Below are 27,630 nucleotides of genomic sequence, written 5' to 3'. Positions count from 1 at the left end.
TTTATCCTGATGGCAAGAACCTTTATATCAACTCAAAGTGTTTGTCAGGCCTCTCGCTGTGAATCACTGGAATAACATTTACCCTGATGGAACTGTGTCACAGGCTGCGGCTCCCACATCCCCCCATACTGAGGTGTTTTTAAATGGAAGCAAATATCCCAGGGGAATTTTCTCTGCACTACTAGCTTTGCTTTGTCGCACATTTTCAGATTACACACTGTAAATTATAGATAAAATGCATTATGCTAATTTCCTCCCACATATCTTGTAGTTATTTTTAGGAAAAATGTCTTTGACATTTAGCTTCTCAGGTAAATGTTTAAAATGAAGAGAAAAACAGAACCGAGGCAGAGGGATGCTAGCAACTGAGACTGCAGCCACATTATAGTCTGGCACTTTGCAGTGAGCATACGTGTGTTCAGCACGGCTTTTAGCTGCAGAGAGTGGAAGCATCCCTGGACTGGGCATCATGAGACTTGGTTGTGTCTTTGGGTTCTGCAAATTTCTCATTTTTATTTCATATTCCTCAGTCTTAGTTTCCTCATCTGTGAAATGAGAAATGTTCAACAAGATCTCTAAGGTATCTTACATTTCTCACTCCCCATGACATTCTACTAAACTGAGTAAAATGCCCTTGAATCACGTAGAGAAGATTATAAGGACCAGCTTTAAAAAGAATGAACTAACTCAATCTGTATGCATTTATAAAATTCAGTAACTCCAAAAAATAAAAATGCTGCATTCCCTACCCACACCAAAACAAAATTCAGTATCATTAAAACACTCGAAACCACATTCTTTATGATGTCTTACTGCACTGGGTTGTTGATTTTTTCACTTGCTGTGCTGGGTATGTCCCACCTGCTTCTCAGGTCCACCCTTTGTTGCTTTCCACCCTGGGGAGGTTGTCATGTAAGGACTACAACACAGGTTCTTGTTCTCTGACTTCCAGGTGAGTTCGAGGAATTGACAAGAGAGTGAAAGAGGGCAGAGTGTGAGGTTGCCATGAGTTAGTTGCATCTCTCAACTGAAAGTCACAGTTCCTGGAAAGCATCCTCTCTACATAACGGTCTCCAGGTTTTCAAAAGGGCTCCCAGTCAGTTTGGGCTGCTATAACAAATCGCCGTAGCTTATAAACAACAAAAATTTATGTCTTACATTTCTGGTGACTGAAAGTCTGAGATTAGCATAGGGCTGATTTGGTGTCTAATGAGTGCACTTCTTGGTTGCAGACTGCCAAATTCTCACTGTATCCTCAAGTGATAGAAAAAGGGTTAGAGAGCTTTCTGGGGTCTCTTTTACAAGGGTACCAATCCCATTCATGAGGGCTCCACCTTCATGACATAAGTGCCTTCCAAAGGCCCCACCTCCTAATACCATCACATTGGGGGTTGGACTTGAAAGATACAATTTGGACAGGGGACACAAATATTCAGTCCATCACAGGCTCTCTTCTCTTGCTACTTCACATCTACGGGCACTGCATAATGCCTGTAGTTCTCTTTGCCCCATGTATATCTTTAAAAACTGGTCTTTATTCATCTCCCCAAATTACATAGTTTGAATGAGTCATCTATAGCTTGCCTGTATGCTGACTGACACACTCATTTTCTTGAGACACAGGTATGGCAAGATTGAAAAGGCCGTGATGCTTATGACTTCAATGTATCAATTTACTTTGAATATATACTTTCCCCCCTCTTAATTGTGACTCTGAGAAAATATGAGAATCTCCACGCAGTCTATTGGTTATGTAGTATTTGACCTCTATACATTCTTCTATGAGGCAGGATTCAGAAGCAGATACTAGAAACCGGGTGTCTAGTGGTTTAAGTAGAAAAGTATCAGGTACAGGGAATCAGATGCTCAGAGTTAAAAGAGCTGGAGGCGTCGGCTCTAGGCTGGGCCCTTAGTAATGGCTTTCCCAGCACCACCACAGAGTTGAATTGTCTAGAGAATTCTCTCTGCAATAATCAGGAAGCTGAGGGAATCAAGGAGTTCTGTGTCACCTGCCACCTCCAAGATCAGACTACTTTTGCCACAATTCAGGAACCGGGAAATTGGAGCCTCAGTTGTTGGTCTCAAACTATGTGTACCTGATTTGTACCATCAGAATGAAAGCCTGCCTTCCTTTCTACTCAACTCAGTTCTAAATTCAGTTTTCACACAAGTGCATCTAATTGGCGGAATCTAAATCATATTTTGACTAGCAAACAAGCCTGGGAAATGTCAATTTTAGCTTCTCGGCCTCTATTGTATGGGAAGGCACGCTAGAAGGAGGGTGGGATGAATTCTGAGCAAGCTGATCTATTCTGTCACAAGATTATTTCTGAAAGCATGCCTCAAATGGCATACTAAAAAAAACCGTGAACTTTGGAGAGTTTTTAACAAAGGGACTATAGAATCCAAACCTCTGCTCTAGGATTCACCAGCTGCATGACCGTTAGCAGGATGCACTTATATTATTGGATCTATTTTTTCATCTGCAATGGGAATAATAATGTTTACCTCCCAGAACTGTCATTAATTTATTGAATTTAATACTTGTGTTGCAGCCTATCAGGGCTGGACAGGTTCATGGTATTCGGGCAGACAGAAGAATATTCACGGAGCTCTTGGGATGTCTGACCCCCCTATTCGAGGGTGGGCGATCCACGCATGCTGCAAGCTGCATGTTCTGCTGCATGTCATCTGTCCCCCTGCGTGGCACCTCTCCTAGCGTGGCCCTTGCCCCCCAGCATGGCACCCAGCTGGGAGTCATTACCCACTGAAATACTAAAGACAAACAAAGCCAGCAGGGTGCCTACAGATCTTATGCAACAGAGCTTCATACTATTCGTGCGAGCCCACCCAAGGCTAGGGGAACAGTTTGTCGGACCCAGTCTGTAGGCTACAAGGACACTGTTTTAATCAGACCCATTTTCAAGGTTATGGGAAACTGCTTCCCTTAGTTGCCCAGACACCTGGGTGAGGAAGCCAGGCTGCCTCTGTTTACCCTACACTACTGTTAATCAGTGTAACAGATTTTTACCAATTGTTAAATTAATACAAGAAATTTTAGTTGAAAATGACAGAAATATAATTGACTAGTTAAACTAAGAAGAAATTTATTAAAGAATATTTGGTAGGTCACAGAATTGCCAGGAGGGCTAGAGAGCCAGGCTAAGGCTGAGCTTCTAGACCACCACCTAGAACAGGCATGAGAACTAGCCTGAGGACGTTGCTCCTGCCTCCACAACCCCCGCCTAGCACTCAGTGCTGTGTTTCACAGCCAGCAGGAATTTTACAGGTGCAGGTGCTACTGCCAGCTCTGTTACCAGAAACTCAACAGTGCCACCTCTGAAGGCCAAGTGACGGTGGTATCACTCTTACTGGCAAAAATGGATTCCATGTGGCATTATTCCTTCTCATTAGACTCTTCTCAAAGCATGTTTCACAGGGGTGTCTGAGTGGGGGGTCACATGCTTGTACTCAGCTACAAGGAGGGCTAGGGAAGCACAATTTCTGACTTTTAACTTGGGGAGCAAGGAAACTCTCCAAGCAAAGGGAGAATGTTCACAAAGTGTTGGGCTTCAGACAGATACCTCCGAATGGTGAGACAGGAGACAGTGTAGATTTAATTATTGGGAAACAGAATATGAATGGCACTCCAGCTATAATACTTACCTTCTGTTAAGGGACAGCAGGGCATTTTGCATGATTGCCTCACCAAGACTGGAAAGGAAATTGTTTCAAGATGTTCTTAACAGGAAAAGATGGAGGGAATGCCAGACAGACAAAATTCAAAGATGTTCACTATTTGTTCACTATATGCTAAGCACTCTCTTAGTTTATTTAGACCCACAGATAAATAATGATGTTGGCTAACATTTGTTAATCATTTAATTGGTGCCACAAATTTCCAATGTATTATTTCAGGTTTTCTTTATAATAAATACTGTAAGTAGGTACTCTTATTTCTTACATCAGTGTTATTGGTTGGTGTCCTACAACTTCAAATTCATAAGTTGAAATCCTAACCCTCGTACCTCAGAATGTGACCTTATTTTGAAATAGGATCATTGCAGATGTAATTAGTTAAAATGACATCATTAGAGTATGCCCTAATGTGATATGACTGGTATCTTTATAAAAAGGAAAAATTTGGGTGCAGAGACATGCACAGAGGGAGAATGCCATGTGAAGATAAAAGCAGGGACAGAAGTGCTGTCATGACAAGCCAGGGAATGCTAAAGATTGCCACCAAACCAGCAGAAGCTGGGAGAAAGCATGGACCAGATTCTTCCTCACAACCTTTAGAAGGGAGCAACCCTATCAACACACCAGCCTTGGATTTCTAGTCTCCAGAAATGTGAAAAAACAAGTTTCTCTTGTTTAAGCCACCGAGCTCATGGTCCTTTATTACTGCAGCCCTTGAAACTAATGCAATTGAGTTTCCTAGAAGCAGAGCCCAAGATGGAATTCTTATGCAAGACACCTTAGGAATACCTTTCTAGGTTTCTCCTGCATTTTTCAAAATGACCACAGTATTATTTCTGGTTCCATATACTCCATATTTCTCCTCAAATTGCCACTCCTCCATCAAAAAGTGAAGTATTTGAACCTAGGAGGACCTTGTGGGTGTCTTGTCTAATAGAATAAGGTAGAAGTAACACTGTGACTTTCAAGTTTAGGTCATGAAAAGCAGTTCAGCAACCTTCTTTTAGATCTTTTTTTAGGATACTTGCCCTTAGAACTCAGCCACCATAATATGAGGAAGCCAAAATTAGCCCATTCATAAAGACCACATAGAGAAGGACTGAGGTCCACAGTAAATGGTTTACACTAACTGCCTGACACATAAATGGTGGGACTTCAGATGTTTCCAGTCCCCAACCAACCTTCAAGTCCCCCATCTCACAAATATTATGAAAAAGAGACAAGCCGCTCCCATAAAGTTTCTGACCCACAGAATACGTGACCATAATAAAGTTGCTGTAAGCCACCAAGTTTTGGGGTAATTTACATTGCAGCCATAGCAAGTGAGGTTACATGGGAGTAAGGAGTAGCTGTAACAAAACTCCAAAAATGTGGAAGTGCTTTTGGGACTTGGGGGCAGTGATGGAAGGTGAAAGGGCCTTGAATAGACTGGTGACAGGATCTAATGGCCTTCAAGAGGGCTGTCAGAGAGAGTGTAAAAGAAAAGACAGTGTTAATTGGAGAAAGAAGATCCTTGTTATGAAGTGACATGGTGCTAGCAACATTGTAACCTATGATAGAGTAGAAAGTAGAAAATATACAGAATGAGCTGGATATTTTAACTGAGATTTCCTGAAAGAATGTTAAAGGTACCACCTGGCTGCTTCTTCGTGCTTATAGTAAAATGTGACAAATCAGAAATAAGCTAAGTAAAGATCTGAATTTGAAAATAAAGTTATGGTTTCCAGGCTCTTCAAGATTGTTAGTTAAGGAAAAGCTTCACAGCAAAGATCAAATACAGGGAATAACTGTAAGGTCCATTGTTAAGATCTCAGAAAAATCTGAAGTTTCCTCAGACAACAGTTTAGTCAGACAAAAGTCCTCTAAGAATCCTAAGGGTGTCTGTATTTAAAGAGGATTTCTAAGAATCGTAAAGGTGTTCTCTCTCAGGAACATAATAGGAAGACCAAAGTAAGAGAACCTTATCTCACAGAGATCCATGGATATAGATTCTACTTAATAGAGTGGATTATAAATTGATTCATAAAAAAATCTACAAAGGTTTGAAAATAATTTTATCAACTTGGACTAAAAGATATAGAGATAATACAAAATGAAAAGAGGTCTTTGGACCCCTAACTTTCTACGGGCAGAAAATTACTCAGCTGCAAATGTGGGTTATTTTCTATGGAAAATGAAGAGGGCAAGAATACAGAGGGTAGAGCCAAGAGCCTTGGCAAAAAATTCCCAGACAGCAGGACGGATCCTTTCTAATCAAGGAACTGGCAACAATATGAACAGCTGGATTTTAGTATTGCTCTGCACCAGTGACTTCTGTGTACTTCATTTTCCCCTCTTTTTGAATGACACTGTCTATCATAGTTATTTTGTGCCTGTCCAATTGCTGCATTTTGGGAATGTGCAGAAAAGATATTTTGTCTCTTTGGTTTGTAGGTCTACAGATTAAAAGGATCTATTCCCAGGGGGCTGTATTTGAAGAAATACTTCCGAGGACACTTATCTGCACCTAGACCTAAACTAAATGGCACTATTTTCCCTTATGCCCTAAGCACTGACATAGTGCCTGACATATAGAAGGTACCTGGAAAATATTTGGTAAATGATGGCATACGTTAAAGAATGTGTTACCCATCATACTGGAAAAATAGGCATTCTGGTGAGTAAAAATAATTATGGACTAGCCTAAGGAGAATAAATACATATAAAATTGAGAATCCACAAATAAACCTATATATTCATGGGCAATCAATTTTTGACAAAGATGTCAAGACAACTTAATGGGGGTAAGAAGAGCGAGACTCTTCAAGCAGTTGTACTGAGAACTGGATATTCATATGCAAAAGATGAAGTGGTACCCCTACCTTATACTGTATACAAAATTGGATCAAAGACCAACATATAAGAATTAAAGCTATAAAACTGTAGGAGAACCTATCCGTGGGCATGGGTCCTGTGCATCGGACCTTGCTTTCCACTGGGAGCTGGGCCAACACCATGCAGAAAGGTCTCCTACATATAACTCTTAGGAAAAAATATAGGTTTAAATCTCTATGAACTTGGATCAAACAGTGGTTTCTTAGATATGACACTAAAAGTGCAAGCAACCAAAGGAGAATTGAATTGGATTTCAACAAAATGAAACATTTTTATGCTTCATCCAACACTGTCAAGAAAGTGAAAAACAACTCAAAGAATGGGAGAAAAATATTTGCCACAACTGGTCCTTTTCCACAACATATACTCTACTATCCATTCTATGTTTCCCTAATGGGTAACTATTACCTCTACTTGTTTCAGTGGCTGACCTGATGGTATGGACAAAAAGCCCAAATTCCCGAGGGATCTGAGTCACACATTTGGCTTTGATTACTAGCCCATGGAAGTAACAAAATGTAAAATACATGGATAATATACTAAGGTCTTTTAAGCACTTATATTGTGAGATAAGGCAAGAGTTGGCAATCTATTTCCTACAGGCCAAACTCAGCCTACCACATGTGTTTGTAAATAAAGTTTTATTGGAAACAGCCACACATTCATTTGCATATTTCCTACAGCTATTTTCATGCATCACAGTGAAGTGGAGTGATTGACACAGAAAAATAATTGTCTCTAAAGTCTATTCATTTACCATCTGGCCCTTTACATGGAAAGTTTACTGACCCCCTGCTCTAAGGCAATCCTTGTCAATAGGATATGGCATGTTAAAGGGGTGAATCCCTCACAGGGATATCACCCCAAACTTGACCCTTGTTCTCTTCTTATTAATTTTATACTTTAAGAGACCTCTCATCCTTCAAATGATTCAAGTTCTGTTGGAAAAATAATTGTGGCAGAGTCTGATAGCTGTCCAGCATTCATTTATTTATTTATTCTCTTTCACTAAGAGAACCCTTGAAATTTATTTAGGCACAGGGCTGCCAAGAATAAAGGTTATATTTCCCAGCTTCTCTTGTAGGCCATATGGCTAAATTATTATAAATTAGATATCATTTCCAGAGAATATCCCTAAAGTAAGGGTTATGCCTTTTGGGTTGTATTTTCTTCTTCTTGCTGGTAAGAATGCAGATGCAATGACCAGCTACCCAGCAGCCACTTGGACCACATCTATCTGGTCATACCCTTATGTTGATAAAGGAGAAAGCTAGAAGGAACCTGGTTCCTGCCAAATAGACAATTTATATGAGAGAATAACATCTTGAGTGTGAAAATCACTGTGAAATTGGGTTTTATATCACATTCTACATCACCTAATTCTTACAAATACAATATCATAAACAGTAGAATTATGACTGTCCGAAGGCAGGAGATATTTGTAAGAGCATCTAGAATGATGCCTGGTACATGACATACTCAGTAAGATACTCAGTAAGTACACATAGAGAAATGTACACATAAAATATAATTAAGAAGAATGAAGAACCAATGCAAATAACTGGGGCCAGAGTTTCCCACATCTAGAGAATTTTTCATTAATTGTGGTAAAATACACAACATAAAATTTATCATCTTAACTATTTTTAAGTATATAGTTTAGTGGTATGAATTGCTTTCATATTATTGTGCAACCATAGCTCATATAAGTAGAATCATACCATATTTGTCCTTTTGTGAATGGTTTATTTCACTTAGCATAATGTCCTCAAGGTTCATCCGTCTTGCAGCATACATTAGACCTGCATTACCATAAGGTTGAATGATATCTCATTGTATGTATATACTGCATCTTGTTTATCCATTCTTCATGGATGGATACGTGGATGCTTCCATCTTTCAGCTATTGTGAATAATGCTGCTACGAACATGGATGAACAGAGAATGTTTAAAAATTTCTAGGATATTTTGGATTCCCTGAGAATGTTTAAAAATTTCTAGGATATTTTGGATTCTAAGATTTGACTTATTCAGTCAAATCTTAGAAGCAGGAGAAGAACAATTGGGAAGATGTATTTTTATGTTTTCCAGGTGATTTGTGTTACAGACAATGTAGTCTTTGTATTGATAGCTGGGAATTCAGTGATCCCACACATTGATTATGCTAATCTAGAAGGATAAACAACAATAACAACAATAGCAAAACAACCCAATAATAAGGTTATAAGATGTGAGTTTGGTGTGTTGTTAAAAACTGAGGAGAATTTGGAGTATTCAACAACAACCAAAATAAAGCACTATGTGTCAGGAATTGTAATTAATGAGGAAAAAGAGAGTTTCTCACATATAGCTTATAGTTAAGTGAGAGAGACAGACTTTTATGAGAGAATCTCACAAATAGATGTATAATTTCTATACTTTCAAGTAGCACAACTCATTCCATATCATGCTTTGAGAGTGATTAACAAGGATCTAGTCTGTTTCAGGACTCGTGGAAGGCACTTGGGCTGAGTTAAAGAATAAGTAGTAGAAGAAGCATAACATTGGATATGTGGGAGGCCAAGAGGATTTTAGAAAGAAGCAATGGCATGAGCAGAGGTTAAAGGTCAGCCTCTATGGCTTAAACCCAGGGAGCAAGTGTAACTGTACTTCAAGTTGTTTTAAGGACCTTTGCCTTTATTCCATGTGCAAAGAACATTAGCTTGGATGTCCATTAGCTGAGCATCTTCAGCTGGGAGTGATGGAAAACTCAATCTAACCTGCCTTAACCTCCACCCCCCCCCCCAAATCATTGGCTTATGCAATGATGAAGCGCAGAGGCCAGACCCTATCCAAGCACAGTTCTGTTCATAGCTCTGGCTCTCTGGGATCCCTTGATTCTGCTCTCATCCTTGTTCTAGCTTAATCTTCACTCTGGTTCCCATCATGGTCACAAGAACCAATGTCCCTGATTTGATCTGCTTAAATGCCCGCCTTGAACCAATTCCTTTGGCTAGGGGAGCACAGTACTTTAAGTGGTTTAGGTATGGGTTCAGTGCCCTTCTCTAAAACAATCTCTGTGGCTAGGGGAAGAGTATGCCAGTTAGAGCATCCATAACTCTGGAGCTTGAGGTGGGGGTAATCCCAAACCACTTGGGGAAAAGTGGTTTCCTAAAAGAAATTTATAGTGTCATTACCATAGGGATGGTGGAAATTTGCTGGACAGAAGCTATCAGATGTCCAATAGACATTTGAAGAGTTTTAAGCAGGATAATAATAGAGGAAGTAACATACATAGATCTGCATTCATACACGCACACACAGAGATAGTCTTCAGAGTAGAAAACGAATTGAAATGAAATGGCAAGGAGCAAGAATACACACAGGGAAGACCAATTATAGGTTGGAATAGCAGTCCAGTATGATAGCTTGAATAGAGGAAGTGGCAACAGAGTTGATAATAAACATAAAGATTCAAGAGATGTTTGGAAAATAAAATAAGTACAACTTGGTTATTAATTGGATACCAAGGTAGTTAAGGCAAAGAAGTTATTAAAGATAACCCCAAGTTTCTGACTTATACATGAATCAGATATGATGGTGACATTACACTGATACAAGTATTAAAAGAAGACCAGCTTTGGGAAATACAGTCTCAATTTCAGATTAATTTCAGTTCCTTTGAAGATATCCAAATAGAACAGACTAGAAGACATTTAGATTATTTTTGATTTACTCAAATACATGTATTAAAAGCTTTGGGACAAATCACTTTTCACACTTGGCTATATTTCCCTAACACCCTTCCTATTACGAAAAAGTATAGTAGCTTCCCACCCCCTATCAATGGGGGTATGTTCCAGGACCCTCAGTGAATTCCCGAAACTTTGGATAGTAGCAGTCCCTATGTATGCTATGTTTTTTCTTATATATTATGGATGAAAAGGGGGCCACATACTAAACCTGACAAGCTCAGGGAAACTCAGAGACCTCAAGTAACCACATAGGATACTCGACAATGAAAACTCCTAACTAAAACCAAATTCTGGTGGGTAGTCATGTCCTAGGCCAATATCTTCCCTGAAAAAGGTCAATCTTTACCTTGACTGAGCCTGTTTATTGTCTTTTTTGTGTGTCTATAATAACACCTTTGGAATGTCAAAGTATTACCTTTGTTTTCCAGGCCCCTCAGGGCACAATCTCCCACTAGAGAACGAGATCATGGAACTCCTCATTATTATCTTGTTGCCCAAATATTATCACCATGTGCTGCAAATGTTGTTAACTGCCCTGTACCCACCAATGTAAAAGATGTATTTGTCTTTTCATTTTACTCTGTATCCGTTCTCAGAAATTTCCCCACTTGGCTTTCTCCTGCCTCCCTAATCTACCAGCAGTGAATTTCAGGTAACCCTCCTTATACCTCGTCCTTTGACTGTAATGTATAAAATAAATGGCAAAACTGACATTCTCTGGAACATTTTCTCAAGCTGTCCAGGTTGTGTTTCTCAGTAATTGTCCTTAGTTTGGCTCAAAGAAACTCATAAAAATTGTCTATAGGTTTGGATGTCACAACATACATAACTTTTCACTTAAAGAAAGCACTTCACAGCTTTTCTTTGGCATACCAGCATTACTAGCATCACTACTTTTATGTTTTGGGGGCATTCTTAAGGAAGCTAGGCATTAATTGAACACAAGGCCTGAGGTAGCCTAACGGTCGATTTGATAACTGGGAGGGCTACTAAGTGACTAATAAGTAGGTAGTACTGAGGCAGGCTAGTAAACTAAGCCAAGCAGAATAGGGAAACTGAGATAGATAGTTAAATGGCCAAGCAGTTTATAGCCATATAATAAATTGCAAAATCCTATCTTCTATAAACAATAACACCTGAGAGTAAATGGTTTCTGCTTCTCCCCAACCATAGGATGAATACCTTAAATCATCCCACTCAGGGAGATACATAGCAGAAATCCAATTAGTGCCATTTGCCAACCACAGATGAAGTTAAGGAAATAAATCTCATTTTGGCACATCAGCATAAAAGTAATGAATATTCTGTTGAGATCCTCCCCTAAGACCTCCCCTAAACCCCTAGCCTTTAAAAACCTTCAAAAAGAAGGCCCCAGAGTATGTTCTCCCTTAGAGGAGCCACCTGAACCTTTCCCTTTCCCACCCCTTCTTCTTTCTTCACAGCCACGTGTCTCCTAAACTCTAAGGGACCCCACAAGACTTGCAACCAGGGGAGCAATGAGCAATGGCAGCTTGTCCTGGGCTAAGCCCCTGGACCTGTCTCCTGGACCCCCTTTTTTCTGACTTTTCAGTGAGCCAAACCAGCCCAGCCTAGACTCATTTCCCCATCTAGTCCCTCTCCTGCTGCTGCTTCTTTCCTAGGCCCTTCCTTGTTTCACTGTCTCCAGCTTTAATAAAAAGTCCTCTAAAAAGCACCTGGCTTGTATTGTGAAATCTTTCCTGCATGAAGTCAAGACCCCAAACACTGGCGGCTGACTCTGGGCAGACCCGCACAGCGCCAGGTGGCCTTTTTGATAACAGGATAGGCAGTGTAGATATGTGGGATGATGGAGCAGGAAGGCCTGAGATTTCATCACACTACTCAGAATGATGCAAAATTTAAATCTTGTGAATGGTTTATTTCTGACAATTTCCACTAAATATATTCAGACTGAGGTTGACAGTGGATTACTTAAAACACAGAAAGTGAAACTGTGGCTAAGGAGAGACTACTATAGCTTTCCATTCCATTTAACCCCTACAAAGAATTATTAACATTTCTCCCATAATTTTCCCTTTATGAATTACATAAGTATCATCTCTTTTCATTCTTAAATCCTAGTCTCTATTAAAGAATCCCCTGGTGCACAATAGTCCCTGATGCGGGCTCCCAGACATCTACCACACAGTCAATGGGAGACACGGAATCCTGACCTTCTGTTGGTGTTCTATTGTGCTCTAAGTACTGAGGCACTGGAGGGGAAGGGTGTGACTGTGCACCAGGACCTGCCCAATTAGGAATTTATGATCATGTCACCCTGTGAGGTTACTTTTGGTTAGATTTACAGCACCACCTCTTTCTTCATCCTCACTATTCAGTATAGTAACATGCTGTACAGGTTTCTAGCCTAGGAGCTGGAGGGGAACAGAATTTGTCACCCCAAAATGTCTTGTTGACACAAGGATTATTTTAGGCTTGTTAATTTTAAGAAACAGCAGACTCAGGAGAAGCTCTGAAAACCAAGTAGAAGTTACCCTTTGTAAAAGACATTTAAATTTGAAGGGAAATGTCCATCTGTGAGGGTGTCTCTCTGCTGTTCCAAGGAGAGGGGGATGACCGTATCTCTAGACACTCTTATCAATGCAGAAGCTGAAGACTTAAATCTGCAACACAATCCTTGTTTTCTGTGCTTTTCCTGACACCACCCATAACTGACTCCCTAGCCCCAACCTCTTCTTTGTCTTCAGATGGAGATGGTATTTGAGGTGGTGTCTTCAGCCATTTTGGCAAATTCCTCAGTTTTTCTGGATCTCTCTTATGTATAAAAGAGTTAAGCATTTAAACCTTGTTTTTCTCTTTTTTTATTTTCTTTTTTTTTTTAAATTGTTGTTCAATTACAGTTGTCCTCATTTTCCCCCTGTTACTCTCTCCTCTCTACCCACCCCACTTCCCACATTCAACTCTCACCCCCAATACCCCGTCTTTGTCCATGGGTCCCTCATACATGTTTTTCTCTTGTTAATCTGTCTTTTACTATAGGGATATCTCCGACAAGAACCCAGAAGAGTAGAGATAAAATTATTTTTCCTCTCTGTTGATTTGAGAATGTCCAAATTTTTATAAAAATTTATTTGACTCAAACAGAGGATACATCTGGAAGCAAGATTTCAAGAGTCTGTGATAAATGCTTCAAAGAAACAACAGTTTGCTGATGCGGATCCTGGCCAGCAGGATCCGTGTGTTGTGGCCACAATGAACAAATTGACACAGACTACAGAAGTAATGTGGAGAAAAAGGGACAGCATGGCTGCTCTCTAAGTGAGAGAGGGCCCCAACCCCTACCTGGACAGGCTTTTATTGTTTTTCTGGGTACGTTACATGAGGATGTAATTTACTATGCACAGGTTCACTGTAGGTGATTACTTTTTACAGATAACAAAGGAAAGAATGTTACTAATTACTTCAAAGAGAAGGATGTTACAGATCAGAAGGAAGAGTGGTTGAACTCGTTACGCTCCACACTTGGCAGGTTTAGCACAGATCTTAGGAAGTTACAGTAAGCACTTGCTGCCTCAATCCAGGGTGAGGGAGTTTTAGCAAAAAGCAAGTCTCATAGCAGTCTAGGTACAATGCAGGCCTGATTCCCCATGGGAAAACCTATCTGTGGGCATGGCTCCTGTGTGCTGGTAACTCACTTCCCACTGGCCTGAGTGGGAGCTGAGTTACATTCCCATGCCATGCAGAACGGCTCCCTATAGTTTCCTGCTTATGTCATGCACATGAGAGTGAGAGAAAGCAAGGTGAGGATTAGATTATAGGATAGTTAAGATTATGTGCTATTTCGAGGGTGGTTGTGCTTTAAAAGTATTAGGTAGGATAGATAGCAAACCAAGGCAGGGAGGAAGAGGGATACAAGTCCCACTCACTAAATCTGCAGTCCTTGAAATTCTACGTATTTTTTCCATTATCTGGGAAAGAAAGACTTTGAAACTGTGTTTTTACCCCAGTGCCTGAAAGGCTGGAAAGGACCCTCAGTGCCTAAAGGAGGAAGTCCCTTAACACCTTTGGGTATTCATGCCCCAAAGGGGAAAGCTAACACCACCTTTACTTGTCAATTAATATGTAACTTCTTCACTCTTCCTCATCCCAATAAATATATAAATCCTCTAAACAAAGGATCTCTTTTGCTCTTGCCACTCCTGCCTTTGTCACCCTTGCTTTTTCCTTTCTCTCCCACTTGGGCAAGGCCTGTTCTCTTCCATGAGAATGTGTTACCAATAAACCCTGCTTGCATGGTAAATAGACTTGCTGATCTGTAATTTTTTTACTTGGTGAGAAGAATCAAATTTCTGAGAGCTTCTCCCATAACTGAAGGAAGGGTCTGAAAAGAGGCATTTCAAAAGCATGTTAACCTAGATGCACAGAAACAATGGATAGGGCTTTCTTAAGGCAAAGACGAAATTTGTACTAAAGAAGTCATATGCCTGGAGTGTGACTACACACCATGACCTGCCCAGCTAGGAATTTATAATTAGATTGTCCTTGGAAAGGACAGTACTGTTCCATCTGGAATGTGTAAGTTCTTGACTTTGTGCTGGAAAGATTTCATGACACAAGTCCAGGTGATTTTGAGAGTACATTTATTAAAGCTAGGGACAGTAAAATAAAAGAAGGACCTAAGAAGGAAGAGGCAAGACCACAGCAACAGGAGTAAGCCTAGGCTGAGCTGCCTACATGCAGAAAAGGAGACCACAGTAACAGAAGTGAACTATGTCAGGCTGCATGGACTTAGGATAAAAGGTACAGAGGTGAAAAGGTACAAGATACCACTCCCTGCTGCTCCCCTGGTTCCAAGTCTCCTGGGAAGTTTTAAAGCTTACGAGAAAAGAAAGAAGGAGGTGAGGAAAGAAGAGGGTGGAGGAAGGCATGGGTGTGCTCAAGGGAGAGTGCATGCTGGGTCCTTTGTCTTAAGGGTTTTTATCTGTTTTCTAAAGGTGGAAATTTTAGGGGAGATCTCAATCAGAATATTCATTATCTTTCCAGGCATATCATTTGATATGCTGATGCATCAAAATGAGTGTATAGAGGGGTCAGGGTCATTCTCTGGTCAGTTTCACCTTCACTGGAAAGGAACTGGGACTGAGGTTAGGGTTAGGGTTAGGGTCTGCCCCTGCACAGTCTGGACTGTGTTTACCATTTGCTCCTGAATGTCTTTTGTTAGGGAAGATAAGACCTTGCAATTTGTTAGTTGGCTGTAAACTACTCTGCCTTATTCAGCTATCTGTCTCAGTTTTCCGATTCCACTTGCCAAGGAATTTTTCTAAATTTTTACTAACCTGCCACAAGATCACCCTATGAGTTTACTTTCTATAGAACCCCCTTTTTGTCCACATTCCCTACAGAAAAATGGGCTTAATCATAAACTTCAGGTGTGTAGTAGGCTATAAGATTCATATTTATGTAAGTTACAAAATTACCTAACAGCATATTTCTCAGAAAGTATTATTAAGTTGTGGATGACTCTTTTTCTAATTTAAATACCTGAGAAAAGACATCTTTTTGGCTCTGCTGATAACTATCATGACATCAGAGCAGTTTCTTAGGTTGGATTCCCACAGAAGCTGACTTGGAGGCACAAATGCAAGAGCTGATAGTTAACTTGGGATGTGGTTCCTGGAAGCACTTTTCAGCAAGCAGGGAATTGAGACAATGAAGGGAAGGAAGCCAAGAAAGGATTCATTATTGAGCAAGTTACTGCTATGTGCAACTGTGCCAAGATAGAACTCTAGAAGACAGTGTAGAATATTCCTCAGAGTTAACCAGGCAAAGATGTTGGGTATTTGTTCTTTCATTCCCATCTGTCATTGGCTGGGGGCTGATTATGGGGCAGAGTTAACCCATGTACACCCAGCCTACCCTACTTCCCTTAAGTAGAAAGTGGCAGGTGCTTACAGCAGGATGCTGTCAGCATAATGTGGATCAGGGACTGTGGAGGGGATACAGGCAGGGAACCAACAGCATCTGTTATTGGCAGAACTCTATTCTGGTCAAATCATAGGTTAATGGCCTTTGGGTCAGTGTTTAATCAGCTTGGCTCCTATAAGGGTTGCAGTTATGTAATATTAAGAATTTCATAGGATACTTTTACAGGAGGGATGTGGGCATGGCAAGAAACATGAAGATAATTACAGTGGCAGATCATTTATCTGGAAGCCTAAACACCATAGCAACCAAACAACAGAACTATTAAAAAGAATATTGTAGATTAACCAGTGATAACAATAATGTAACAGCTATGTCACTGGTAATGCATGTGTTCTGATAATACTTAGTTGTTTGTAGGTTTAGGCACATAAAAACTGTTTCTAAAGCTTTGTATTAGAGCTATGCAAATATATTTTATATAGGCCCCAATCTAAATAATAGAGAGAAATCAAGAAAAAAAGGGCTCATTTCCTTCCTCCAAGGTTTAGCCCAAAAGTCTGTGTAGGCGTCTAGGAGCCGGGGGATGAGCAGTGGTTGTGGTGGGCTGGCACACAGTGTTGCACCTGAGCAGTCTGAGAGGGCATCCCCATGGGGAGGAGGCAGTCTGGAGCAAGGTGTCAGCGTGTGAGTGGAATGAGAAGAGTGTTCACATGGAAGGACAGCAGCAGCAATTCGAAAGTAGTTATACATAGGGTTATTGAACAAACACGTCAGTAATACTCACTCTTTAACAACATAGGGGATATGGGCACCAAGCCCCTGCACAGTTGAAAATATGTGCATAACTTTTGACTCCCCCAAAACTTAACTACAGTCCCTCAGTATCCACAGGGAAATTGTTCCAGGACCCCTGAGCATAGCCAAATTTGCAGATGTTCAAGTCCCAAAATGCAGTAGAACAATGCCTAGTTGATACTAGATCTAATCAGATCACTGGGGAGGTTGGGGGAGGGGGGAGAAGGGAGGGGCTGTAGGAGGAGATTGCCTGAGGCAATGCTAAACAGTCTAAACCGGAATTGGCTGAGAAGCTAAATGCCTCCAGAGCACGTGGAAATATGGGCCAGAAGATTTAAAATAAAAAGAGGGCAGAGACTGGCTCCTGGGCTCTCATTCTCATGGATGCCTGGATGGATGATCTTGCTACAGCTGCTTGCATTTCCCACAGGATGGTATTTTGGATGGGAGAAGAAACTTTGGGTGCAGCCTAGGATCAGGCTGGCCTGGCAGAGGGTAGAAGGATTATTCTTCTTTGGGTGTTCTAGAGGGGATGAGCTCTGAGGCAGAAGCTTGCCATACTTCCAAAATGATGTAGCTTTTGAATAAAAGATTCCTTTCCTTTATCACCAAAACTTGCCTCTGGAATTTTGCTTAGAGAGTGGCAGTGGGCAGCAGAACTCCACTCGCTTCTCAGTAACATAGTTATAGCCCTGAGCATTGCAGATACCCAACTGCAGACGGAAAATCCTATTTTCAGTCCATGGTTGGTTAAATCCATGGATGTGAAATGCAGGGATATGAAGAGTTGACTATATACACTGTATTTAAAGAAAAAAAGTCACGTATAAGTGTTACAGGGTGCAGCCAAGAGGGGGGACCCCAAATGGGCATTTGAATGGGGTCCAGAACTCAAGGTGTCCAGGAGATTTTAAGATGTCTCCATCCCCCCACCCAGGGTGTGGGTTGGGGGAAGGGACAAGTGGAGCAAGGCCATTGAGAGCTGTTTTGCATAGCAACAGCCTTGCAGCTACCCTCTGGCCTGGTCATTTAACATACCTATAGCCTTTGGCTGGTCGCTTAGATATGTTAAATAGCTGTGATCATCTCTGAGCCAGGGGAATGGAAGTAACTTCCCCACCAAAGATGTGACTGGGGGCAGGTCCCCCCCCCCCCCCGCCCCCCCCCTCCCCCCAGCTACAGCGCCTGCGTGGGAGCTCAGAGAAGATTGGCTCCAGGACATGGGGCCACACCTGCCCAGACTCAAGATGGCAGCCCAGTAAACCTGGAAGGATACGAGTTCCGGCATGTGAAGCCGAGTGTGGGAGGAGTCGGAAATGAGGCTGCAGAGGAAGATTGGCCGCGGGGATTTAAAACCCAGACTTGGCGGCCATTAAGAGAGAACCACGCGGCTTTGACGGAGTGGAGACTCCTGCATCCCGGAGAGAACCGTGCTGCTTTAGGAGAGAGAACCACGCGGCTTTGTCAGAGTGGGGACTCTCCCCTTCCCGCAGCCCTGAAAGGGAGAACCACGAGGCCTGGACAGAGCGGGGACCCCCGCAGCTTTAGAAGGGGGGAACACCACCTGGTTTTAGCAGAGATCCTGGCGACTCAGCCGAGGGTGCCGGGAACCCAGGGAGGTCTCCCAGTCAAGAAGGAGGACTAACTAAGAACCAGAGGACTGTCTGAGCCATGGACTTCGTTTTCCTTCCCTGAAATACGGTACTCTGGACTGGGCAAAGGGGGAAGGAAGGAAGGGCTGTGTCTGTTTGTGGGTGTTTTGGGGGACTTTGGGATTTTTGATAAAGACATTAGGTCACTACTTTAAGTTTGTATAGCATTAAATAAACATTTCCTTTCCTTTTCACGAATCTCTGGCATTGAGAGACGTCTTTCCTCGGGCAGCGGACATGACGGACCTGGGGGCCTTTTAAATAATAGTATATCATTCCAGGCCCCCCTTGTTCTGTTCTGTAACATAAGTGGACCTGTGCAGTTCAAACTTGTGTTGTTCAAAGGTCAGCTATATATTGAGGATAATGGTTGCCTGGATTCTCATTGTTGGAGAAGGTAAGTACAAATGAGAAAACTAGAATGAACCCTGTGTTTTTGGATTGTCAATACCAATGAACTCATGGATTTCAATAGGTGGGTGGATAGATAAATGTGGTTTTAAATGTATATAAGTATGTATACATCCCCTAGCTCTGTGCACTGTGATAGCTTGGGATAAATATGGCTTTAAATGTATATAAATATATATGCATTTTCTAGCTCTGTCCACTGTGATAGCCTGGGAACAGCAGTATCCCAACAGCAATAAGCACATCTAGGCATCCAGATCTTGGTTTCTAAATTGCATTCTCCATTTAAAGGAACAAGGTAGAGAGGAGGCAGGGAATGTACAAGATGAGCCTGAAATATCATGTGTCAGAAGGTAAGAAAGCATTCAGAAATGATGAGCACATTAAAAGAACAGAATTGCCAATTTCTGAAGACTCCCACTGGCCAAACTTGGGACAATTTGATCATCAAAATCAGTAACAATAATAAGAATTATAAAATTAAATTGAATAGGAATTCATGACTCCACATTGATATACATAAACAAATGAGAAAGATTTCCCTTATAACTAGTAAATATAGAAAAAATGATGGAATTTTAGAAAATCACTATTTGACAATCATAATAATAATTGAGAAAAAAACAATGCTAAAACCAGTGGGATGAAAAACCTCTCAACAAAATATTTTTAATTAGAAAGTTAAAGAGCATAAGTTTACAGAGGAGAAGCTTGGACTAACCTTAATCAAATGTAACTAAAGACCCACTGAGGGGAGTTTCCTAAAACAAAAGGAGTCACTCCAAAGGAATAATCTTTTTACTTCCAAGGATCAAAATTCTAACCATCCCTGTTTACTACCTTCCGTATTCTCCCTCACTATCTCCTTTTCAACTGACCTTTTTGACCAAGTACCTTATTTAAAAATAAAAATTATATCATTTCACTCTGAGCCTTTAAAAGATCTCTTTTATTTTCATAGTTGCTTTGTTTTCACAAAAATGTCAAAATAGTTTGAATGAAAATTGCGATTTATTTTTATTTCTTCTTTAAGTTGTGGCTGTGTGATTTACCATGAGAACTGCGCCCACAATACATGAGGTTTTGACAGGTTTTTCAAAGTCAAAAGGTTCTTGGTGAAAGTCTTACAGGAATTAATAGAACTCTTTTGACGGAATTTACTCCATGTAGTGAATTTAAAATGGCCACTAATTCTTTGCAACTCCTCCCACCAAGAAGTAGAGTCTGTTAAATCTGGACCAGCCTTGTGACTTTGACCAACGGAATATGGTGAAGTGACATTTTTACTCTTCCTGGCTGAGGCCTCAGGAGTCTTGATGTCTCTGCTTTAGCCCCATTGAAAACAGCTGCCACGTGAGAGCCCCTCAGCTAGCCTACTACAGAGGCCCATGTGGAGGCCACCTGGGGTGCCTAATCAACAGCCACAGTCACCTGCCAGACATGTTACCTGAGACCGATCATGACCATTCTGCCCCCAGCCAACTTGCCAATAACACACGTGTCAACCCATTCAACCAAGAAGAGTAGAGGCAAGTCATCCCCATTGAGAGCCCTGTCTAAAATACCCGTCCATAGAATTATAAGCCTTAATAAACCAGAAGTCAAAACACTATGACCTGTGGGCCAAATCTGTCTCACTGCCTGTTTGTAAATAAAGTTTTATTAGAACATAGCCACACTCATTTTTTTACATATTATCTATGGTTTCTTTTGAGCTAAAACAGTCATTTGAGTAGTTTTGATGGGGATTGTATAGTCTACAAAGTCTAGAAATTTCTATTTGGCCCTTTATAAAAAGGGTTTGCCAAGCTTTATTTTAAGCCATTAAATTTTGGGATTGTTTGTTATGCAGCAATAGATAACTCAAATACTCCCTATAAAACAGAAGAGCAGTCAAATCTTTGCTTGAACTATAATTAATTTCTGTAATTTCATGTACACATGTTGAGGTCTGTGAAGGTATTTAACTTTATGTGGGCCAACATCTGTTTTCATATGAATAACAATGTAATTTTTCTAAATAGAGTATGTTAATGCTGGGCACAATATCCACTTTCTTAATACAAAGCACTTTTTGAATTTAATAACCAGATAAAATCCAATATACTTCTTTTCCACCCTCAGAAAATGTTTTTTTTTTTAAATTTTCCTGCTAAAATGATTTTAACTTGATGTCATAAATGAGCCTGGGTAGTATATGAAAGTCTTTCAAAGTGTAATAATTCACTATAGAAAGCCAACCTCTAAGTATTACTGCTACATTTTCACAACTTTTGCCTGATAGCTCTTATCTTTTTTTTTAAAGAAAAGTAACGTATTAGCCTGTCTTTAACCTTCAAAGAGATGAACCATATTTTCTGACTTTTACAAGGTATTTTAAAAAACTAATTTTAGGGATTGGCAGATATACTATATAATCCTGGCTTGTTGAAAAGCATATGAATAGATTTCTTTATGAGCTTGGAAATATGAATAAATATAATGTGTAAAGCACTGTCAAGCTCTGATATTTATCTGTGTACTGCAGAAGTTTACTATCTACTCTTCTTTGCTTAAATACATGGTCAATCAGTTAATGCTGATTAAATGTTACTATTTCTGCAAAAACAGTAAAGTAAAATAAACTATAAATGAAGAAAATGGGAACTATAATGTGTTTTTCCATCCAGCTTTAAAGAGATATGAAATGTACAGCAGGACATGAGCGTACAAACTTAATTGTCCTCAGACAGTTTTTAACCATACACAACTATGAGAGAAAACAGTGGTTATGGAAAAAAATTGAAAGTGGGAGCCTGAATTGTCATCAGTGTGAGTTATGATTCTGAAGGCTGAATTCTAGGTTAGCGATCAGACTTAAAGGATTTTCCTCCAAGATATTTTCAATTGTCCATGCACATTTTAAGAAAGCCTCTCATAATTCCTAACTTGACCTTTGGCTTTCCTGCATGCCCGTTATTTATAACACATATCCAATATTTAAAAGTTATACTTAACAATGTATACTTTTATTGTCCTTGAACTAGAGTTGTAGGATTTGGCGACTGTGAGAGACTTCACAGGTTTTCTGATCCACTGGCTTCATTTTGCAGAAAAAAAAAATTGTTTCTTTTTGAGTATGTGTGTGTGTGTGTTTGGATACTATATATATAATATGTAAAGGACCAATTTATGTATCATTTTGCATATATCTAACAAACCAGCAGATTCTAAAAATTTTTGAGTGGGATAGAAATAGTAAGCATCAATATCAGCCAGGCGAATTTACTGATTTTAACAATAATTTAATGAAGAAGTTGAGAACCAAAGCATCACAGTTTCGATTCCCAGTCAGGACACATGCCTGGGTTGCAGGCCATGGCCCCCAGCAACCGCACATTGATGTTTCTCTCTCTTTCTCCCTCCCCTCCCTCTCTAAAAATAAATAAATAAAATCTTTTAAAGAAGGTTGAGACTATTCTGTTTTTTTTTTTTAAATAAATTATAAGAACTTGGGTAGAATCCTGCAAGATCAGCAAAAAAAAATCAAAGGGATCTAAAAAGGAGGATAAAAATAGAATTTGTCAGTGGTCTTATGATTTTATCTGAATTGTGTACTCTCATTGAAGTCTTCACCCCAATACCTCAGAATCAGACTGTTATTTGGAGATAGGGTCTTAGTGAGGTAATTAAGTTAAACAGAGTCCATCACAGTGAGCTTTAATCCAATACAACTGTCTCATAAAAAGAGGAGATAACACACCTGACACACTTAGAAAGAGGGCCACATAAAGACATTGGAAAATGGCCATCTACAAACCAAGGGGAGATGCCTCGAAGGAAAACAATCTTGTCAATTCTTTGATCTTGGACTTCTAGACTTCGGAAATGTGAGAGAATAAATTTCTATCATTTATGTCACCCGTTCTGTGGTACTTGGTGATGGTAGCCCTAGCAAAATGTGATACCCAGGGCTGAAGGTGACCAAATGACATGACTGCCATCTTTATTACAGTGAACACCATAGTTCTTTTGATGTGACAAAGGATTTTGTAAACTGTATACAGTTCAGATACTCTGTGACAGTTTCTCAGCTCAAGGTTCCATACAAAGACACATTCTAGACGTCTAAAATGAGTGGAAAATATTAAAATTTTACTTAAGGTCTCTTAAAACACACAAAGTGACTCAATATTTATAACACATGACAACATTTCCTTTAAAACCTCTTTTCTCATCTAAAAACCTCCCTTGTCACAGCAGCTAGTCAAATTTCTTTCTCTCTTCTCTCTTTCATAAACTTCCCAAACTCTCTCTCTTAGCCAGCGCTTATTAGTGCCTCCTCTTTCATCTTTGGCATCTCTCCAGCTTTTCCAATAGCTCAATCAAACCTCTTTTCTCTTACCCACTCCACCCATCTCTTTAAAAGGCCAAGGAACTGACCCTGCCAAGAAAGAGCTTTCCTTCACTGAAAGATGGAGAGGAGAGGCTGTGTACAGTCATCAATTTTTTTGCCTGTCAGAATTCTTTTTGGCAGCTGTTTCACATTGTCAATGATATTAAGTTTACAGTAAATTAAAATGTTTCCAACTTTAAGAGTTAAGTGAAATCATCTCTATCTGGTCTTTTTTTTTCACATTAAATGCAAAACTTTTCATTTCTTTCTAAGTTTCATCTTTGGGCCCAGTGTTCCAAAATTCCAGGATCATTTTGAATCTTTTTTCTTTCACCTAACACTTAGACATTATTTCTAGTCCTATGAATTTGATAGCATGGGACCACCAGCTGAGAATGAGTCAGCAATACAGTGTGGCTGTTTTCATAGAGCTAACTGTGATAGTGAAATATATTAATAGGTCTATGACATCCAAGAGCTAGGAAAGTATCCCTCTGCTAAACTTAGAATTGGTCACACCCTGAAAGTATTGTGCCAAGTTTGGGCACTGTCATTTTAACATACGTGTTAAATGCCAGGGAGGGTTTGAGAGTAGAATAACAAAAATGAATCAAAAAATGAAATGAAATGTGGTTAAATGAGTTGAGATTCTTGAAACCAGAAAAGAAACTTTTACATATTTCCTTAAAGCCTCTATAAAAAATGCATTGACCTATTGTTTTTCAGTTTCTCAGGAAGTACGGAACAAAACCAGAGGGCGTGGCCTCCAGAAAGTGGGGAAGCAACACAAAGTTCTAACAACGGAAGACTGCTTGTGTGGTGCCTCAGTATAATAACAACCAGCAGGAAACACTTGATAAAACACAGTGAACGATTTTTTGTCATCTCAGAGTAAGGAAGGCTTTTCAAAAACTCACATAAAACTCAAGCCATAAAGTAAAAAATACATATAAATGTAAAATTTCCATTAGGAAACTAATAAAACTAGAAAGTTTAAAAAGTCAAAGAGTAGATAATACACAAAGTCCTAATTTCTTCAGTGCACCTAAGAATTGAGTAATTCAATAAAAACGAGTAATAACCCAATACAAAAATGTACAAAGAATTCAAAGAAAAAGTTTATATTAAGATAAATGCAAATGACTAATAAAAATAGTAAAAGTTATTCAACCTCACTAATAAAGAAGTACATGTTATAACTGGAATTAGATCTACATGTGAAAGTCCCGTTAAAACGCAAAGTTGGAAAAGTTTCACAATACCCAGAATTGTCGAGAATATAAATAGGAAGTAGTATGAATTGGTATAATCTTCTTGGAGAGTAATTTGGCAATATTGATAATATCTGTAAAAATTTTAAATATTTACACCCTTTGATCCAACCATTATACTTCTAATAATTGTACAGATATTCTTGCACAAGTACAGAAAAATAAAGACACAATTGCAATGTTGTTATAGAAAAAATACCCAAATGCCCATCAATTAGAAATAATTTAAGTAAATTATGGCTCATACATAATATGAAATTCTGAGCATCCATTTTATATTCCTATGCATTCCTATCCACACAGAAATGGAAAGATGTCTTAATATGTACAAAGGGGGAACCTCAGAAAACCCCAGAATTATCTTCTGAAGGGCAGGCCCCTTGTAGCACAGGCTTCCCCCACTAAGTGGCTGTTCTAGGAACTCATCTGTATCAGTGTACCAGCAAGCACTATTGTGAGAGGTTGCGGTCGGCTTCAGTGAATTTTTTTGAAGACTCTTTTAATGAGTTTGCCCATTTCAGGATGGGTGATTTACAAGCACACCTGCCCACACTGTGCTGAGTGTTCAGCAGTTTTTGATCAAAAACATAATGACCCCATGCCCCGCCCTCCCTATTCACCTGATGCCGCAAGTGGCTTTCTTTGTCTGTTTCCCCAGATGAAAAAAGTCCTCAAAGGGAAACATTTTGCTGATATGGAAGAGGTGAAACGAAAAAAGAAAAAAGGCAGAAACACAAAAAGGCATCAAAATTGACAAGTTCAAAAACTGGAGCAGTGGGAAAATTATCAATAGGTGTATTGCGTCAAATGGAGGGTACTTTGAAGGTGACTGAAGTATAAATATGTAAAAATAAATACACAATTTTTTATAAATAAACCCTGTTTTTGGGGTCCCCATCGTACTGTTAGATGAAAAACACATTGTAGAAAACATTATGCACAGTATGATCCCATGTATGAAGAACTGTAAATACATGATATATGTAAGGCTGCACACTAGACTGGTGGGCAGGCCAATGTCCCACAACAAGAGAATGGAGAATTCTCCTTTATCAAAATAGATCAGTTTAAGAGACAGTATTGCAGTTGGTTTCTGTAGTCCTATTTGTTCTGTTGCAGAGAACTCGTCAGTCAGCAAGGACCACTCAGGCACACAAAGTTTCTAACCAAATCAGTTTTTTAGTGGCTTCTTAAATACGAACAGATAAAATTACCAGATATTTGGGGAATGCTTCCAACAAGAAGACTAAAACAAAGAAATTACAAACACATACACAAACACCAAAAATAACAACAATAACAACTCAGAAACAACACATGGAGAAAGGAAAAATTTTAAAAAGTCATTAATAGCTTCAGTTTTCATGACACACAAAATAATTCCCTTTTATTTAAAAACATCAAAAAAAAAAGAAAGGGAAAAATAGGAACTTTTATGGATAATAAACCATCATGGAAAAATTCAGTGGAAGAGCTAGAAGATAGTTAAGGAAATCTCTCAGAAAATAATGCAAAATGCAAGCAATGTTACAGAGGAGGAAGGAGGCAGGCGGCCGCCCCCTTCCAGCCACATGGGTGGAAGCTTGACCGGATTGCTAAACCTCAGAAGAAACCCATCTACTGCAGGTCTAGCCTGGGTTGCTGCCTTTAAAAACAAGGGAAGGTGGGCAAGTATCAGCCGCAACACAACATGGAATTTCCAGAGAGGCCTTATTTCAAAACTTTATAAAGAATGAGAACCACATGGACTTCTTTCTACAAGGGAAATTGAACTGGCCTGAGTTGGAGGGAAAGGGCAACGTATGTCTAACCTGTAACTAACACCAGGTCTTGTATGAGCGACAGCCCTTTCCTGATTAACTATGTGGACCAACAATTCCTGGAAGAGCTCTGGAAAAAATCTAAGCAGGGAAATATCAATACCGAGCTGTGGTATGTTTGACCAGCGTGGCGACTCAGCAGCTATGTAGTGTCTGTGTTTTTTGTGGTCATCTGGTGGTATATGGACAAGGGTCTTCTGGCCTCTGGTTGGCTTTTGGGATGACCTGGCTTCCTCACTGACTGGCTGTTTTGTTTGATTTCACTGATGGAGGTGAAGGGCTGAGAAACAGCAGGCAAACCTGGTGGGCTGACTTCATTAGTCTCACATTTGGTTTTTCCCCAGTACTGAAGACCCTGAGAGTGTGTCAGCTCTGGCACCACTTACACCGTGTCAGTCTTCATGCTCTCAGGCCCCTCCATCTTCTTTGACTATGGCACCAATGCTGCCATTGTGTCCAGTACGTTGTCCTTGAGCATGGCCATCTTTGCTTCTGCCTACCTTGACACATGCCTGTCTTGTTTCCTGCATGCCTTCACCATGGTGAAATTTGCCATGCAGACTTTTGCCCTGTGGCCCATGTTATAGAAGAAACTGAAGGCATGTACTCCCTGCAGCTATATGGGTGGGAGTCACTCTTTTTTTTGGCATTTAAGAGGCCTGCATCCATCATTGTTGTAGAAACCAGCCTCTTTGACCTTCCACTGGTGTTCGTCTCCTGTCTCTGCCCTTTTTACCTCATTTGTCTGCAACTTTTTTAAGAAAACATTCATGGGCCTTGGGAGGAGCCTGAGATCAAAGAAGACTTGTCCAGCTTCCTCAGTTCAGTTAGGGACCTCCATTTTGTTGTCATGGTAAGCTGATAGAATATCCAAACAGGATAGATGTGAAGGAAGAGTTCCGTTCTGGAAGCAGCAGACTGCTGTGGGTGGTGATGCAGATCTTGGCTGGCAGGATTCATGTGTTGTGGCTGCAATGAACAAATTCACATGGACTACAGAAGTCCTGTGGAGAAAAAGGGATGGCATGGCCACTCTCTAAGTGAGAGAGAGCCCCGACCCCCACCTGGACAGGCTTTTATTGTTTTTCTGGGTAT

The 27,630-nt window shown here is 40.1% G+C and overlaps 1 pseudogene; it reads left to right on the top strand.

Moving 5' to 3' along the window:
- The first annotated feature begins 19,024 nt into the window (after nucleotides 1-19,024).
- Nucleotides 19,025-27,397, top strand: LOC123808772 (annotated as a pseudogene).
- The last annotated feature ends 233 nt before the right edge of the window (nucleotides 27,398-27,630 follow it).

The sequence above is a fragment of the Phyllostomus hastatus genome, unplaced genomic scaffold (genome assembly GCF_019186645.2).
Source record: "Phyllostomus hastatus isolate PE091 unplaced genomic scaffold, TTU_PhHast_1.1 phas_scaffold_501, whole genome shotgun sequence".
In the NCBI taxonomy this organism is placed as follows: domain Eukaryota; kingdom Metazoa; phylum Chordata; class Mammalia; order Chiroptera; family Phyllostomidae; genus Phyllostomus; species Phyllostomus hastatus.
The sequence above is the reverse complement of the archived record's forward strand: the minus strand, read 5'-3'. Positions and strand labels throughout refer to the sequence as shown.